This window comes from Lissotriton vulgaris, chromosome 5 (genome assembly GCF_964263255.1).
Source record: "Lissotriton vulgaris chromosome 5, aLisVul1.2, whole genome shotgun sequence".
Classification (NCBI taxonomy): Eukaryota; Metazoa; Chordata; class Amphibia; order Caudata; family Salamandridae; genus Lissotriton; species Lissotriton vulgaris.
In genome coordinates this window covers 1,351,810,317-1,351,827,697 of record NC_141693.1, presented here as the reverse complement: position 1 = coordinate 1,351,827,697, position 17,381 = coordinate 1,351,810,317, and the positions used below count along the sequence as shown (strand labels likewise).

At 45.3% G+C, this 17,381-nt stretch overlaps 1 protein-coding gene across 1 annotated transcript in view; it reads right to left on the bottom strand.

The window, feature by feature from the left end:
• The window catches only part of LOC147712585 (AMP deaminase 1-like), a 2,876,771-nt gene that overhangs the window by 1,177,642 nt on the left and 1,681,748 nt on the right, over positions 1-17,381 (bottom strand). The window lies entirely within an intron of this gene.

Here is a 17,381-nt window from a genome sequence, read left to right as displayed (position 1 = left end):
CACTAATTCAATCCCATATAGGAGAGTAGCAGGTATCTTTGCTTTAAATACATCAAGGAATAATGTGAAATGTCTCTTCCCTGTAGCATTGTATAAAGAACACAATCCCATCCCATGTGATAATGCTTTACGAGAGTTGTGCTCTATATGGGCAGTCTCACTTATGTTTGCTGCAATTATTTTTCCTAAAAAGGTGTAGGTTTTGACAACCTCTAATTTCTGTCCTCCTAATATCCAGTTATAATTTTCAGACCTGCATTTTTTCTTACCGAATATGCACATAATCTTGCTTTTAGTAGCGTTAATCTTCATAAAATGTGCTTCTGCAAAAAGTGTTAATGCATGCAGGCGATTGGACAGGCCCTTCGGGGTTAAATCTAACACAAGTATGTCGTCTGCATACATTAAAATGGATATCGGTAATCCTCCAATTTTTGGGGCTAATCCTCCACTAGATGCTATATGGGAGGGTAGGTCTGCCGTGTATAGGGAGAACAATATAGGGGCCAATATACACCCTTGTTTTAACCCATTCGGGGAAGGGATCGATTGAGAAAGACCCCTTTCCCCACCTAGTAACATCTTACACCATGTGTTGGAATGAAGAGATTTTACCAATTCTAGTAAATGTACTGGCATGCCCATTGTGGCAAGTTTTTTCCATAGCGTTGACCGATCCACCTTATCAAACGCGGTTGAAAAATCAATGAATGCCACATATATTCCACCTCCTCGAACACGGACATATTTGTCTACAAGCACCTGTAAGGCAGTCAAATTATCAAGAGTACCATGCTCTTTACGAAACCCAGTTTGCTGCATAGGTAAAATATCATTTGTTTCTATCCATTTCATAATTAATAATAAAACACATTTTGCGAAAATTTTCCCTATTGAATCTAGAAGCGCTATTAAGCGATAATTCTTAGGGTTATCCCGCTCTCCCTTTTTAAATATGGGAATCAGAATACTACCCCTCCAAGAATTGGGGACTAATCTAGTAATAAAGCATGTATGAAACAATGGGAGTAATATCTTACTCCATGAAGTGACATCCTGCTTTATTATAGTCATGGGCAATTCATCCGGGCCCATGGCTCCGGAAGAGCGCATACTTTTTATCACAGATGCTATGGATTCCTCAGTAGGAAGTTCTATGTTATAATCTTCATTCAGGGTTAGCTCCAAATTATTATCCTCCACTCCATTGGAAGCATAAAGATTAGAAATAAATGTTATCCAGACTTCTTCTGCAATAGAAACCGGAGTGGGAAGAATTCTCACTCCACATCCTTTTCCTATTACAGACCAGAAGTCTCTAGAATTATTATTGACCGATGCCTCTCTTAACCGTATCCATAGAGTGTCTTCTTTTTCTTTCTTTATTTTATTTTTTAATCTATGCCTCCTTCTTTTGAGTAGGGCTAGATTACGTTCATTTTCTCTGGTTCTATTAAGATACTGTTGCCTAACAAGTTTATTTACTTCCTTATTTAAGGATAGTAATATAGGCGGAGGGCGTGGGAGATTCTTAGGATTTCTGTTTTTCTTTGCCATCCTTCTTAGTTTCTGCAATAGTATTTCAAATTTAAGGAATTCTGATCCATGCCATTCATCTAGTTCCAATATAGTTTGGGCAAGAATACTTTGAACATTCCTTACAGAGCTAAAATCCCAGAAACATCTCCCACCCTTATGATTAATAGAGATTCCTGTATTAATCAAAGACCAGGACTCAGTCACAGGGGGTCGTAATGAAATTGTTATATTAACCATTTTATGATCACTCAAGGTAGAGTTAGAGATCAATCATACACATTTGATAATCCTGAGCCCAGGACCACAGTCACAGAGCTTCTCTGCAGAGAGAATTCGACTCTACTCCCTCTTGCTTGCAGATGTACCACATCACAGTTGTACTGTCTGTTAAGTCTTGTACTGACTGATCGCAAATGGAAGGGAGAAAAGCCTTGAGAGCCAGGCGTATCACCCGCAATTCTAACAGATTGATATGAAACAACTGTTCCTCTGGAGACAAAAGTCCTCTGATCTCCAGATCCCCCAGATGAGCTCCCCAACTGGAGACATAAGTAATAACTGCAGCCACCAAAGGAGAAGGGTGAAATGCCTTCCCTGTAGATAGATTGGCAGACACACCCCACCATTGAAGATCCAATGCACTGTCTCTGGAGATCTTGACAGATGACTGACGAACACTGTTGTGTTAAAACCACTGCCTGTGGAGGCACCACTGGATGGTCATTATGTGCCAGCATGCATGGTGGACCAACAGAATGCAGGAAGCTAACAAACCTACAGGTGCAAGACCTTCAGGACGGGAACCATTGTTCCATTCTGACACATCAGAATCATAGCTTAAACGTCCAGAATCCTCCTCTGAGGAGGGAAGGTTTGACTCACCCTAGTGTCCAGTACTGCCCCTATAAACAGACTGCTCTGAGAAGGTTCTGGATGAAATTTGGGCTTGTTGATGGAAAATCCCAGGTTGAGAAACCACTGAGTCTTCAACCACAAATGACGCAATACCAACTCCGGAAACTTGCCTTCGATGAGCCAATCCTCCATGAAAGTGAAAACTGATATTCCCAAGCTTCTGAGATGAGCTGCTACCACTGCCACCACCTTCGTGAAGACTCAAAATAAGACCAAACAGGAGGACCACAAACTGACAGTGTTGAGATCCTACCATGAAGCAGAGATAATCCTCTGTGACTGCAAAATAGGGATGTGGAAGTAAGCATATTGAAAGTTGATTGAAACCATCCAGTCTTCTTTCTCCAGCACTAGAAGCACCTGAAGTAGGGTCAACATCTTAAACTTTTCCTGCTTGAGAAACCAGTTCCAAATCCTAGGGACTAGGATCGGGTGCAAATGGCTGTCCGTTTGGGAATCAGTAGCATCCTTGACCCCGTTCCTGTTCTGAGAACAATTCCACTGCATCCTTTTGAAGTATCTACTGGACCTTCTGTTGAAGGAGCTGAAGATGGTCTGTGGAAATGGAATTCTGTTAGGGCAGAATGGTGGGGAAAATTCCTGGAAGGGTAGGGCATACCGCATTTCTTTTTTTTGTTATTTTTTTGTTGTTGTTAAATTTCTTTATTGGTTTGACAGATTGAAAAGGAATTACAATCAACAGACAAAAAGGAAAAAAAAAACACCCACCAATCTGACCTTGATTCCCCGGCAAACATGGACAACTACATGACTATGCCCTCTCCGGTATATGCACAGCCATTTAGCCAACAACCCATAACTTGGCAGGTGGCGATCTCAAAGCATACAATAATAATGAAGCAGATCATGGATACCCTTCACTGGCTCAGTGGGCTGGCCCATCAGGTAGTGCGGAGGTGGACTCAGCCCCCAGGGTCGTAGCAGCACGTAATTCCATTCCAACGCTATCTAGTGCTCCATTACCTCCTCAGTGGTTTGAGTATCTATATTGCTAGTCAGGTATAACTGGTAGAGCCCCCAAAAATGTTTTGGTCTACTAACAGGTGGCAGCAGCTCACTGTAATTATCAGACTGAGTGCAGCAATACATCATATTGTGCGCCCAGCGTTTGGGTGTAGGGCAGGGGCCCCTCATCCAACAGCATGCCAAAACTCTCCGGACCATGAGTAGTTCCATATCCACCAGTCGCCGCACAGCTCTGGGAAGCCTTTTCGTATACCCCAGGAGGGCCAGTGTGGGTTCAGGTGTGAGGGCAATTTCTGCAATATTGCTAATATCAGTGAAAACTTTGTCCCAGAAGTCCCACATGCTAGGACATTGCCATGCAAGGTGTAGGAAGCCTGCATCCGGGGCATTGCACCTCTCACAGTTTGCAGTATCTCTAAGGCTGTACCTGTATAGCCTGACTCGTCAGAAGCAGTCGCTCCTCTTCAAGCTGCCTCCCCGACCTCAGTGCGGTATTGTGACCTGCCTTGAGCTGCTCTGAGCTGCACCCGATTTTAATTATTTACTCCCACAGCGCCCGATTTTAACTATTTATTTACATAGCGCCCGATTTTAATTAATTATTTCCTGCCTTGAGCTGCTCTGAGCTGCACCCGATTTTAATTATTTACTCCCATAGCGCCCGATTTTAATTAATTATTTCCATAGCGCTCCACCACCTCAGTAGTTGGGCAATTTGTTTTGCAGCGTAGCGCTAGTCCCAATTGTACCAATTAGCATAATAACACAGCGCTAGCCTTCCATAGCGTGCTGTAACGCTGAGCTTTGTCTGCATTGCCTTGCATTTCAATATTTTGATTGTTTGTGCCCATTTACAGTATCTTAGCGTGTCATTAATACTCTGTGCCCCTATCTCTGCATAGGATTTGGCCGACTGCCATCTTGTTTAGTTTCTTGTTGTTGTTTAGCCTTCCCTCCCCGGATATCCACCCCGCCTCCCGCCTCCCAGCTGCTCCGCCCTCCCACAGTTCGTCAGGCTCGGTCTCTCCACCAGACCTCTGTGACCGTCCTGACTCGTCAGAAGCGGTCGCTCCTCTTCAAGCTGCCTCCCCGACCTCAGTGTGGTATTGTGACCTGCCTTGAGCTGCTCTGAGCTGCACCCGATTTTAATTATTTACTCCCACAGCGCCCGATTTTAACTATTTATTACATAGCGCCCAATTTTAATTAATTATTTCCTGCCTTGAGCTGCTCTGAGCTGCACCCGATTTTAAATATTTACTCCCATAGCGCCCGATTTTAATTAATTATTTCCATAGCGCTCCACCACCTCAGTAGTTGGGCAGTTTGTTTTGCAGCGTAGCGCTAGTCCCAATTGTACCAATTAGCATAATAACACAGCGCTAGCCTTCAATAGTGTGCTGTAACGCTGAGCTTTGTCTGCATTGCCTTGCATTTCAATATTTTGATTGTTTGTGCCCATTTACAGTATCTTAGCGTGTCATTAATACTCTGTGCCCCTATCTCTGCATAGGATTTGGCCGACTGCCATCTTGTTTAGTTTCTTGTTGTTGTTTAGCCTTCCCTCCCCGGATATCCACCCCGCCTCCCGCCTCCCAGCTGCTCCGCCCTCGCCCCTCCCCCTCCACTATCCATATATGACTGATGTCTCTACGTGCAGCGTTCACGCGCAGCGGTCGCGCCCCAGTCGCGCCGAAGGTGCGCCAAAGGTAAGCCCGTCTACGCCCGTCCGCGCCTGGACCGCACCCAGCGCCAGACCCCCTGGTCCCCGCCGCTTCCAACCTACTAGAGTCACATATGACGCCGGAACTCTCCTCGCCCTCAACCCCGGATGAGCACCACAATGCTGCAAAGCCGCCCCAGGTCGTTCCCACGGACCTATCGCCTGACTCTCCTGCAAGTTCAACTGCTCCAGGACCCTTACCAAATCCAACCCCTCCACACACAGCTCCGCCTCTAACCGCCTGAAGTGCATCATGCTCAACGCCCGCTCGGTCCACAGACACGCAACGGAACTCTGGGACCTACTCGACACTGCGTCACCGGACATCGCCTTCATTACAGAAACATGGATGAACACAACATCTGCACCCGACATCGCCATAGCCATACCGGACGCTTACAAGATCACCCGTAAAGACCGCACGAATCAAACAGGAGGAGGCATCGCCATCATCCACAAAAACACCATTAAAATCACGACCAGCTCCGAGGATAATCTTGCAACCGCCGAATACCTCCACTTTCAGATCCACACCGACCCTAGGACCACTCTTAGAGGCACCCTCATCTATAGGCCTCCAGGTACCCGCAGTTTTTCAGCGATGACATCACCGACTTCGTCTGCCCACATGCCCTCGCCTCCGAGAACTACATTCTTCTAGGAGACTTCAACTATCACCTTGAAAACAAACACGACAGCAACACCACCACCCTTCTGGACAACCTGGCCAATCTCGGACTCAAACAACTTGTTGACACCCCCACCCATGTTGCTGGACACACGCTCGACCCTATCTTCACCTCCAGCAAGCATATCTCCTTCGATCGCACCACAGCTCTCCATTGGACGGACCACAGCTGTGTTCACTTCAGCTACAAAACCACCCCGACCCACAACCGCCCACAACCTATTCCTCGGAGAAACTGGAACAAAACCACCTCCGACCAACTCCTCACATCACTCAACCAAAACCCTCCCACCCTCTCATTGGACCCAAACCAAGCGGCCACCAATCTCAAGCAATGGATCACCCACTGTGCTAACGAATTAGCACCCCTGAAAAAACACCAGATCAAATCAGACTGCAAAAAGGCTCCCTGGTTCAATGATGACCTTAAAAAATCCAAGAAGCTATGCCGCACCCTGGAGAAAACATGGAGAAAAAACCCAACCACCGACAACATGTCCATCCTCAAGGCTGCCACCCGCAAACACCACCAACTGATTCGATCCGCTAAGAAATCAGCATTCAAGGATCGTCTTGACAACAACAATCACAACAGCAAGGAACTTTTCAACATCGTCAAAGAATTCACCAACCCCACCGCAGCATCTAACGACATCACTCCCTCCCAAGACCTCTGCAATGCGCTATCCTCCTTCTTCTACAACAAAATTGCTTACATCCACAACAGCTTCGAGAATACTCCCAGCTTCCACCCACCCCCCTCAGATCCTACTCAGCCAACTAACAACCTCACCGCATGGAAGCCAATCACCACTGAAGACACCATCCGCCTAATGAACTCCATCCACTCTGGCTCGCCAACCGACCCCTGCCCCCACCACATCTTCAACAAAGCGAACTCCATCATCGCACCCCATCTCCGTGATGTCATCAACTGCTCGTTCAACTCTGCCACCTTTCTAGAAAGCTGGAAACACGCCGAACTCAGCGCCCTTCTGAAGAAACCCACAGCAGACCCCTCTGAACTTAAAAACTACCGACCCATATCCCTCCTCCCATTCCCGGCCAAAGTCATCGAGAAAGCCGTCAACAACCAGCTCGCCGCCTTCCTTGAATCCAACAACTCCCTCGATCCATCTCAATCCGGATTCCGAGCCAAACACAGCACCGAAACCACCCTCATTGCAGCAACAGACGACATCCGAACACTACTGGACAACGGTGAAACTGTGGCTCTCATTCTACTCGACCTCTCCGCCGCTTTCGACACAGTCTGCCACAGCACCCTTATACAACGCCTCAGCAGCATCGGCATAAAAGGAAAAGCCTTGGACTGGTTCACCTCATTCCTCGCTGGGAGAACTCAGAGAGTCCGACTTCCTCCATTCACCTCAGAGGTCACCGAAGTCATCTGCGGAGTACCACAAGGATCTTCACTCAGTCCCACCCTCTTCAACGTCTACATGAGCCCACTCGCATCTATCGCGCGTCACCACAACCTCAACATCATCTCCTACGCTGACGACACCCAGCTGATCCTCTCCCTAACCAAAGACCCTAACACCGCCAAAACCAATCTTCATGAAGGCATGAAAGAAGTAGCCGAATGGATGAAACATAGCCGCCTAAAACTCAACTCAGACAAAACGGAGGTGCTCATCCTAGGATCTTCCCCCTCTGCCTGGGACGACTCTTGGTGGCCTTCCGCTCTGGGCACAGCACCCACACCCACAGACCATGCACGTAACCTTGGCTTCATCCTAGACTCCTCTCTCTCGATGTCCAGACAAGTCAACGCAGTCTCATCATCCTGCTTCAACGTACTTCGCATTCTCAAAAAGATCTTCCGTTGGATCCCCCTCGAGACAAGAAAGACTGTCACCCACGCACTGGTCACGAGTCGACTGGACTATGGCAACACACTATACGCCGGAATCACAGCAAAATTACAGAAAAAACTCCAACGCATCCAAAACGCATCAGCGAGACTCATATTAGACATCCCTCGCCAAGATCACATCACCGGACACCTAAAAGACCTCCACTGGCTTCCCGTCAACAAAAGAATTACATTCCGCCTTCTCACCCACGCACACAACGCCCTCTACAATCTAGGACCCGAATGCCTCAACACTCGACTGTCCTTCTACAAACCCACCCGCCAACTTAGATCGTCCAACCAAGCCCTCGCCGCCGTCCCGCGCATCAAAAAATCCACCATGGGTGGCAGATCCTTCTCCTTCCTTGCTGCCAAGACCTGGAACTCACTCCCCACTCACCTCCGCCTTACTCAGAACCACTGCTCCTTCAGAAAAGAACTTAACTCCTGGCTATTCGACAAATAATGAACCCCCTACCCAGGCGCCTTGAGACCCTCTGGGTGAGCAGTGCGCTATACAAATACCCGAACTTGAACTTGAACTAGCCGGCGTATAATACACCCTGTTAAGAAACTTAAAGTGCACCAGCCTGTGTCTGCCATTAAGGGAGAGCTTCTTGGTGTTAATACAGCAGTAGCGCCACATGTCGTCGTCAATGACCAGTTGCAGGTCCGTCTGCCACGCCAGCCGCGCTTTCGTGTACGTGTGTTCCCTATGCGCTTGGGACAATCTATATAGGTTGGACAGAGGTTTTTGTGGAGAATCGGTCTTGATAAAAATAAGTGAGTTCCGGGACTTCAGGCGGTTCTGCCATATCATCACCCAATAATTAAGATAGAGCACAGCGTATCCTATGAAACTGGAAGCGAGTCAGGAGTGTGGAAGCCTCGCTATGGCTTGCAACTTGTTCCCACGTTCTGACCACCCCGTCATGAAACAGATCTCCTGCTACTTTAATGTTCAGTTTGTGCAATGCAATGATCACCCCTTTCTCTCTAAGAGGAGGTAGCCATCTAGCCCAGTCCACCGGCATAATAGGAGAGTATAGCAAAGCGCCACCCTTTAGGCGTAGGAGGCTATGCCAGCCGTGATTTGTTGCAGTAATCGAGTCCAGCACCCCAGTCCTTCGATCCGCTGGCAGAAAAATCGTGCATGGGAGTGAAAGGGGGCTGGCAAATTGTGTCTCCATGCGTACATGTGGGATATCGCGATCACCGTGTAGCCAAGCGTGCAGATGTGCAGCCTGGGCCACTCTATAATAGAGTTCCAGGTCTGGGGCTCCAAGCCCCCCCATGGAGTAGGGCAGAGTGAGTAGAGTCCACCCGGCCCGAGGCTGTCCGCCAGCCCAGGCCAACTTAGTCATGAGCTGCTGCAGCCGTTGGAAAAAAGATTTGGGTAGGACTATCGGGATTTTCATAAATAAGAATAGTAATCTAGGCAGCACAACCATTTTCATTATAGATATACGTCCCAGAAGGGAGAGTGGGAGCCTGCACCATGCCTCAACATTGTCCTCCAACCTGCTAATGGCGGTGCCGTAATTTGCTCTGAATAGTACCTCAGCGTCTGTGTGTAGGTGCACCCCCAGGTACCTGACCGTGTCAGTAGTCCACTGCAAGGGATACTCCATTTCAATGTTTTGCATGATGGGGGTCAGGGGGAAGGCCAAGGACTTGGACCAATTGACCTTCAGGCCCGATAGGGCACCAAAGCGGACCACCTCTCTAAGCACCGAGGTGAGGTTGTTGTCCGGGTTGCTGAATTTCAGTAAGGTGTCGTCTGCATACATTGAGACCACAATCTTGTATGTGGGGAAACCTATGCCCTCATTCCCATGGTATTCCCGGAGGGCACAGGCTAGTGGCTCTGCCACAAGGGCATACAGAAAGGGCGATAGCGGGCACCCTTGTCTGGCTCCCCTTTTGATGGCAAAAGAATCAGTAACTAGGTCGCCCATCCGGAGTCTGCCGCACGGTCGGTGATATAATGCTCTTATCATCTGTAGGAATGGTTGTCCTAGGCCCATACGCTACAGCACTAGACGCATGAATGGACATTCTACTGAATCGAAGGCCTTTTCCAAGTCGAGGAACACTGCCAGTGCCTTCCTGTCCTGCCGCACATGTTGCATCGTGCCCAGTATCGTTCGGATATTGAATTTGAAGAGCAGGAGACAAATCCAGAAATGGCCTCCCAGTTGCTATGTTTTGGCCAATTGTGTAATGGAGTGGCATTTAGTGCTGTCTGTCAAAATAACCTGGAAACATTTAAACATGTGGGATCTTTAGACCTATAGAAAAAGTTACTTACTTTCAGTAACGCTTTTTCTAATAGGTACAGAGTCTACCGGTGGATTCCTCACCTTTTGAATACCCCATGCACTCCATGGAAACTTTCTCAATAGCTCTCCCATATTGACAAGGGCATCTGTATCCTCACGCAGCATTGCATGACGTTACAGTAGCCATAAAAATCCCCCGCCAGCGTGCTGACCTGTTTCCACCCATTTTTTCAAGTGCCTTTGCGCCAGTAGATGGACCTGACATCACAAATGTAATTATGGTTTCTAAACTTTACATCACAGATTTACATACGTAAACCCATATACATACTAAATACACAAACAGACTCTGTTTTGATATATGCGGAAAAGCAACTTGGAGGATGGAGGGTCGGTGAGGAATCTGCAGGTAGACACTGTATCCACCAGAAAAAGTGTTACTGGAGGTAAATAATTTGTTCTTCAAATGGATATATCTACCTGCGCATCCCTCACCTTTTAAATAGAGTACCCAAGCAGTCCCACACTCGACATGTCTGCCTAAGCCAAAAAATCCTAAAAAAATAGAACGAGTGAAGTGACTGAACCTCTTCACTTCAGAATCCAAACAATAATGCTTCGTAAAAGTGTGAAGGGAGGCCCAAGTCACTGTCTTTCAAATATCTAACACATTGACACCTCTAGCTAAGACAGAGGTAGAAGATTTAGCTCTAGCTCTAGCAGAGTGAGCATGAATACTTTCTGGAGGTTCCTAGTGTGCAATGGCACAGCAGATCTTAATACAAAGAATACTCTATCTTGACAGAGTCTTTTTGTGAACTGCCTTTCCTTTCATTTTGCCAATGTACCCCACACAAAGCTGGTCTTCCTGCCTGAAATCAAGTTTCCTTTCAACATAGAAACTGACAGCCCTTTTGGGGTCCAATCCATGAAGTCTCACCTCTTCTTTAGTTAGATGTGTAGGCGGATTGAAAGTGAAAAGGGTGAAGGAAAGAAGTAACTACTTTCAGCAGGAATGCAGCCCTAGTTCTCAGATTCAACTTATCAGGAACAAACGTTGTGAAAAAAGGCTTAACACTTAAGGCATTTAACTTACTAACCCATCTTGCAGACATAATGGCAACAAGATAAACTATCTTAAATGTAAGACATTTCAAGGGGCAACTATGTAAAGGTTCAAATGGAGAATACATTAGATAAGTAAAAATTAAATTAAGATCCTACTGGGGCATGATGAATGGAATGTGAGGGTCCTTATTTGTAAGCGCCTTAATGAATCTTAAAACTATAGGAGACTTAAATAGAGAAGTTTGAACTGGTAAACAAAGAAAAGCTGAAAAGGCGGTGAAATAACCCTTAACTGTGGCAACTGCAAAGTTTTTTGGCACCACAGAAACAAGCCCTTAAAGGATCTAAAAAATTATCACTACACCACTTAACAAATTTAGACCATATGCCAGCATAAACAAAGTTAGTGGAATGTCTTCTGGATGACATAATAACATCCACCACATCAGGGGGAAGTGAAAAGGAACTCAGGTTGCCCATTCAATCTCCAGGCATGTAGGTACAGGCTCTGGAGATGGGGCTGTAAAACCTTTGTCTGCAACTCCAAGAGGAAATCTGCCCTGAGAGGGAAGCAAAGCAGAGAACACATCGAAAGGTGAAGAAAATCTGTGTACCACACCCTTCGTGGCCAACCTGGGGCTACTAAGATAACTTGGGCCCAGTCGAGGAGAATCTTCCTCAGGACCCAAGGAATCAATGGTATTGGGGAGAAATGCCTAAAACAGCAGGGAGCTGCAGTTCAAATAAAGCACGTCCCTCAATGCCCCCTGCTCCTTATTTTGGAGTCTACAGAATGAAAGGCAGTGCGCGTTCTCTTGAGTGTCCAAAAAGTCTATCTGAGGAACACTCCAATTAACTAGAAACATGTTTAGAACCATTTACGGATGCCACTCGTGGTCAGCTGAAATATATAAACTGAGGCTGTCCACAAACATGTTTAGAACTCTGGCCAAGTGATTTTCAATCAAAGTCAAAGTCAAAAAGTTTATTATGTTTTGGCTCTCAATGAGGGCCACATAAAGTAAACCACACAATATACATCACAAAAAATGAAACAAAATAAAACCATGCAGTCGAGCATAAGCGAGGTGACACATACAATCATTAGTCGAGCAGTCCCCAGCAACTCCCCGTGTATTATTAATAAATATCTAAAAAACTTTTAAAAAAATTAAAAATTCTGTAGCAAAACATTTCATTAGGCGGGCAATAAAGTGCATGGAGAAAAGTATTTACATTTAAAATTCCTAGTTGCAGACAGATTGGTTTTAACCATTTAAGGCGAAAAGGGCGCAATACATTACATACAAACAAAACATGGTTACGATTCTGTACAGCATTATGACAAAAATTACATACAGGAGACATACCGTACCATTTTGCGAGAAGGGAGTTTAGAGGAAGCAGGTCTTGTCTTAATAAAAACCATAGCCTTCGGACTCTATGAGGAATGTTCCAAATAAGATATTGTTGGGGCTGTTTGAATAAGTATGTATTTAACAGAGATTGTCTTTCTTTTTTCCTTGATTGGGCTAGCCTATCCAGTTTGTAACATAGTTCCCAGGATGCATTTTTTTATTTCACCTTGAGTTCAGCAGGATCTAGTAAAAACAAGGTGTTTGCATCCAACTCTAGAAGACTTACGGCCTTTCTAAAGTTTTTTACTAGTAGAGAGAACTCGTTGAGATCCCCCAAAAGCTCTCTTTTAATAGCTTCTCTAAGGGAACCAATTTTACCTCTAACCAGACAGGCTACCCATCTTACAAGGGCAATCAACCCCTGAACCCAACCACTTCTCAGTCCGAATTCCAGCCTGCATGAAATGTCAGAGCAGGCCGTATTAAGAGAAGATATTTTCCTTAAGATCTTTCCTTCTATTTTTTGCACAAATCCCCAGTGTTTTAAATCCACTAATTCAATCCCATATAGGAGAGTAGCAGGTATCTTTGCTTTAAATACATCAAGGAATAATGTGAAATGTCTCTTCCCTGTAGCATTGTATAAAGAACACAATCCCATCCCATGTGATAATGCTTTACGAGAGTTGTGCTCTATATGGGCAGTCTCACTTATGTTTGCTGCAATTATTTTTCCTAAAAAGGTGTAGGTTTTGACAACCTCTAATTTCTGTCCTCCTAATATCCAGTTATAATTTTCAGACCTGCATTTTTTCTTACCGAATATGCACATAATCTTGCTTTTAGTAGCGTTAATCTTCATAAAATGTGCTTCTGCAAAAAGTGTTAATGCATGCAGGCGATTGGACAGGCCCTTCGGGGTTAAATCTAACACAAGTATGTCGTCTGCATACATTAAAACGGATATCGGTAATCCTCCAATTTTTGGGGCTAATCCTCCACTAGATGCTATATGGGAGGGTAGGTCTGCCGTGTATAGGGAGAACAATATAGGGGCCAATATACACCCTTGTTTTAACCCATTCGGGGAAGGGATCGATTGAGAAAGACCCCTTTCCCCACCTAGTAACATCTTACACCATGTGTTGGAATGAAGAGATTTTACCAATTCTAGTAAATGTACTGGCATGCCCATTGTGGCAAGTTTTTTCCATAGCGTTGACCGATCCACCTTATCAAACGCGGTTGAAAAATCAATGAATGCCACATATATTCCACCTCCTCGAACACGGACATATTTGTCTACAAGCACCTGTAAGGCAGTCAAATTATCAAGAGTACCATGCTCTTTACGAAACCCAGTTTGCTGCATAGGTAAAATATCATTTGTTTCTATCCATTTCATAATTAATAATAAAACACATTTTGCGAAAATTTTCCCTATTGAATCTAGAAGCGCTATTAAGCGATAATTCTTAGGGTTATCCCGCTCTCCCTTTTTAAATATGGGAATCAGAATACTACCCCTCCAAGAATTGGGGACTAATCTAGTAATAAAGCATGTATGAAACAATGGGAGTAATATCTTACTCCATGAAGTGACATCCTGCTTTATTATAGTCATGGGCAATTCATCCGGGCCCATGGCTCCGGAAGAGCGCATACTTTTTATCACAGATGCTATGGATTCCTCAGTAGGAAGTTCTATGTTATAATCTTCATTCAGGGTTAGCTCCAAATTATTATCCTCCACTCCATTGGAAGCATAAAGATTAGAAATAAATGTTATCCAGACTTCTTCTGCAATAGAAACCGGAGTGGGAAGAATTCTCACTCCACATCCTTTTCCTATTACAGACCAGAAGTCTCTAGAATTATTATTGACCGATGCCTCTCTTAACCGTATCCATAGAGTGTCTTCTTTTTCTTTCTTTATTTTATTTTTTAATCTATGCCTCCTTCTTTTGAGTAGGGCTAGATTACGTTCATTTTCTATGGTTCTATTAAGATACTGTTGCCTAACAAGTTTATTTACTTCCTTATTTAAGGATAGTAATATAGGCGGAGGGCGTGGGAGATTCTTAGGATTTCTGTTTTTCTTTGCCATCCTTCTTAGTTTCTGCAATAGTATTTCAAATTTAAGGAATTCTGATCCATGCCATTCATCTAGTTCCAATATAGTTTGGGCAAGAATACTTTGAACATTCCTTACAGAGCTAAAATCCCAGAAACATCTCCCACCCTTATGATTAATAGAGATTCCTGTATTAATCAAAGACCAGGACTCAGTCACAGGGGGTCGTAATGAAATTGTTATATTAACCATTTTATGATCACTCAAGGTAGAGTTAGAGATCAATCATACACATTTGATAATCCTGAGCCCAGGACCACAGTCACAGAGCTTCTCTGCAGAGAGAATTCGACTCTACTCCCTCTTGCTTGCAGATGTACCAAATCACAGTTGTACTGTCTGTTAAGTCTTGTACTGACTGATCGCAAATGGAAGGGAGAAAAGCCTTGAGAGCCAGGCGTATCACCCGCAATTCTAACAGATTGATATGAAACAACTGTTCCTCTGGAGACAAAAGTCCTCTGATCTCCAGATCCCCCAGATGAGCTCCCCAACTGGAGACATAAGTAATAACTGCAGCCACCAAAGGAGAAGGGTGAAATGCCTTCCCTGTAGATAGATTGGCAGACACACCCCACCATTGAAGATCCAATGCACTGTCTCTGGAGATCTTGACAGATGACTGACGAACACTGTTGTGTTAAAACCACTGCCTGTGGAGGCACCACTGGATGGTCATTATGTGCCAGCATGCATGGTGGACCAACAGAATGCAGGAAGCTAACAAACCTACAGGTGCAAGACCTTCAGGACGGGAACCATTGTTCCATTCTGACACATCAGAATCATAGCTTAAACGTCCAGAATCCTCCTCTGAGGAGGGAAGGTTTGACTCACCCTAGTGTCCAGTACTGCCCCTATAAACAGACTGCTCTGAGAAGGTTCTGGATGAAATTTGGGCTTGTTGATGGAAAATCCCAGGTTGAGAAACCACTGAGTCTTCAACCACAAATGACGCAATACCAACTCCGGAAACTTGCCTTCGATGAGCCAATCCTCCATGAAAGTGAAAACTGATATTCCCAAGCTTCTGAGATGAGCTGCTACCACTGCCACCACCTTCGTGAAGACTCAAAATAAGACCAAACAGGAGGACCACAAACTGACAGTGTTGAGATCCTACCATGAAGCAGAGATAATCCTCTGTGACTGCAAAATAGGGATGTGGAAGTAAGCATATTGAAAGTTGATTGAAACCATCCAGTCTTCTTTCTCCAGCACTAGAAGCACCTGAAGTAGGGTCAACATCTTAAACTTTTCCTGCTTGAGAAACCAGTTCCAAATCCTAGGGACTAGGATCGGGTGCAAATGGCTGTCCGTTTGGGAATCAGTAGCATCCTTGACCCCGTTCCTGTTCTGAGAACAATTCCACTGCATCCTTTTGAAGTATCTACTGGACCTTCTGTTGAAGGAGCTGAAGATGGTCTGTGGAAATGGAATTCTGTTAGGGCAGAATGGTGGGGAAAATTCCTGGAAGGGTAGGGCATACCGCATTTCTTTTTTTTGTTATTTTTTTGTTGTTGTTAAATTTCTTTATTGGTTTGACAGATTGAAAAGGAATTACAATCAACAGACAAAAAGGAAAAAAAAAACACCCACCAATCTGACCTTGATTCCCCGGCAAACATGGACAACTACATGACTATCCCCTCTCCGGTATATGCACAGCCATTTAGCCAACAACCCATAACTTGGCAGGTGGCGATCTCAAAGCATACAATAATAATGAAGCAGATCATGGATACCCTTCACTGGCTCAGTGGGCTGGCCCATCAGGTAGTGCGGAGGTGGACTCAGCCCCCAGGGTCGTAGCAGCACGTAATTCCATTCCAACGCTATCTAGTGCTCCATTACCTCCTCAGTGGTTTGAGTATCTATATTGCTAGTCAGGTATAACTGGTAGAGCCCCTAAAAATGTTTTGGTCTACTAACAGGTGGCAGCAGCTCACTGTAATTATCAGACTGAGTGCAGCAATACATCATATTGTGCGCCCAGCGTTTGGGTGTAGGGCAGGGGCCCCTCATCCAACAGCATGCCAAAACTCTCCGGACCATGAGTAGTTCCATATCCACCAGTCGCCGCACAGCTCTGGGAAGCCTTTTCGTATACCCCAGGAGGGCCAGTGTGGGTTCAGGTGTGAGGGCAATTTCTGCAATATTGCTAATATCAGTGAAAACTTTGTCCCAGAAGTCCCACATGCTAGGACATTGCCATGCAAGGTGTAGGAAGCCTGCATCCGGGGCATTGCACCTCTCACAGTTTGCAGTATCTCTAAGGCTGTACCTGTATAGCCTGACTCGTCAGAAGCAGTCGCTCCTCTTCAAGCTGCCTCCCCGACCTCAGTGCGGTATTGTGACCTGCCTTGAGCTGCTCTGAGCTGCACCCGATTTTAATTATTTACTCCCACAGCGCCCGATTTTAACTATTTATTTACATAGCGCCCGATTTTAACTAATTATTTCCTGCCTTGAGCTGCTCTGAGCTGCACCCGATTTTAATTATTTACTCCCATAGCGCCCGATTTTAATTAATTATTTCCATAGCGCTCCACCACCTCAGTAGTTGGGCAATTTGTTTTGCAGCGTAGCGCTAGTCCCAATTGTACCAATTAGCATAATAACACAGCGCTAGCCTTCCATAGCGTGCTGTAACGCTGAGCTTTGTCTGCATTGCCTTGCATTTCAATATTTTGATTGTTTGTGCCCATTTACAGTATCTTAGCGTGTCATTAATACTCTGTGCCCCTATCTCTGCATAGGATTTGGCCGACTGCCATCTTGTTTAGTTTCTTGTTGTTGTTTAGCCTT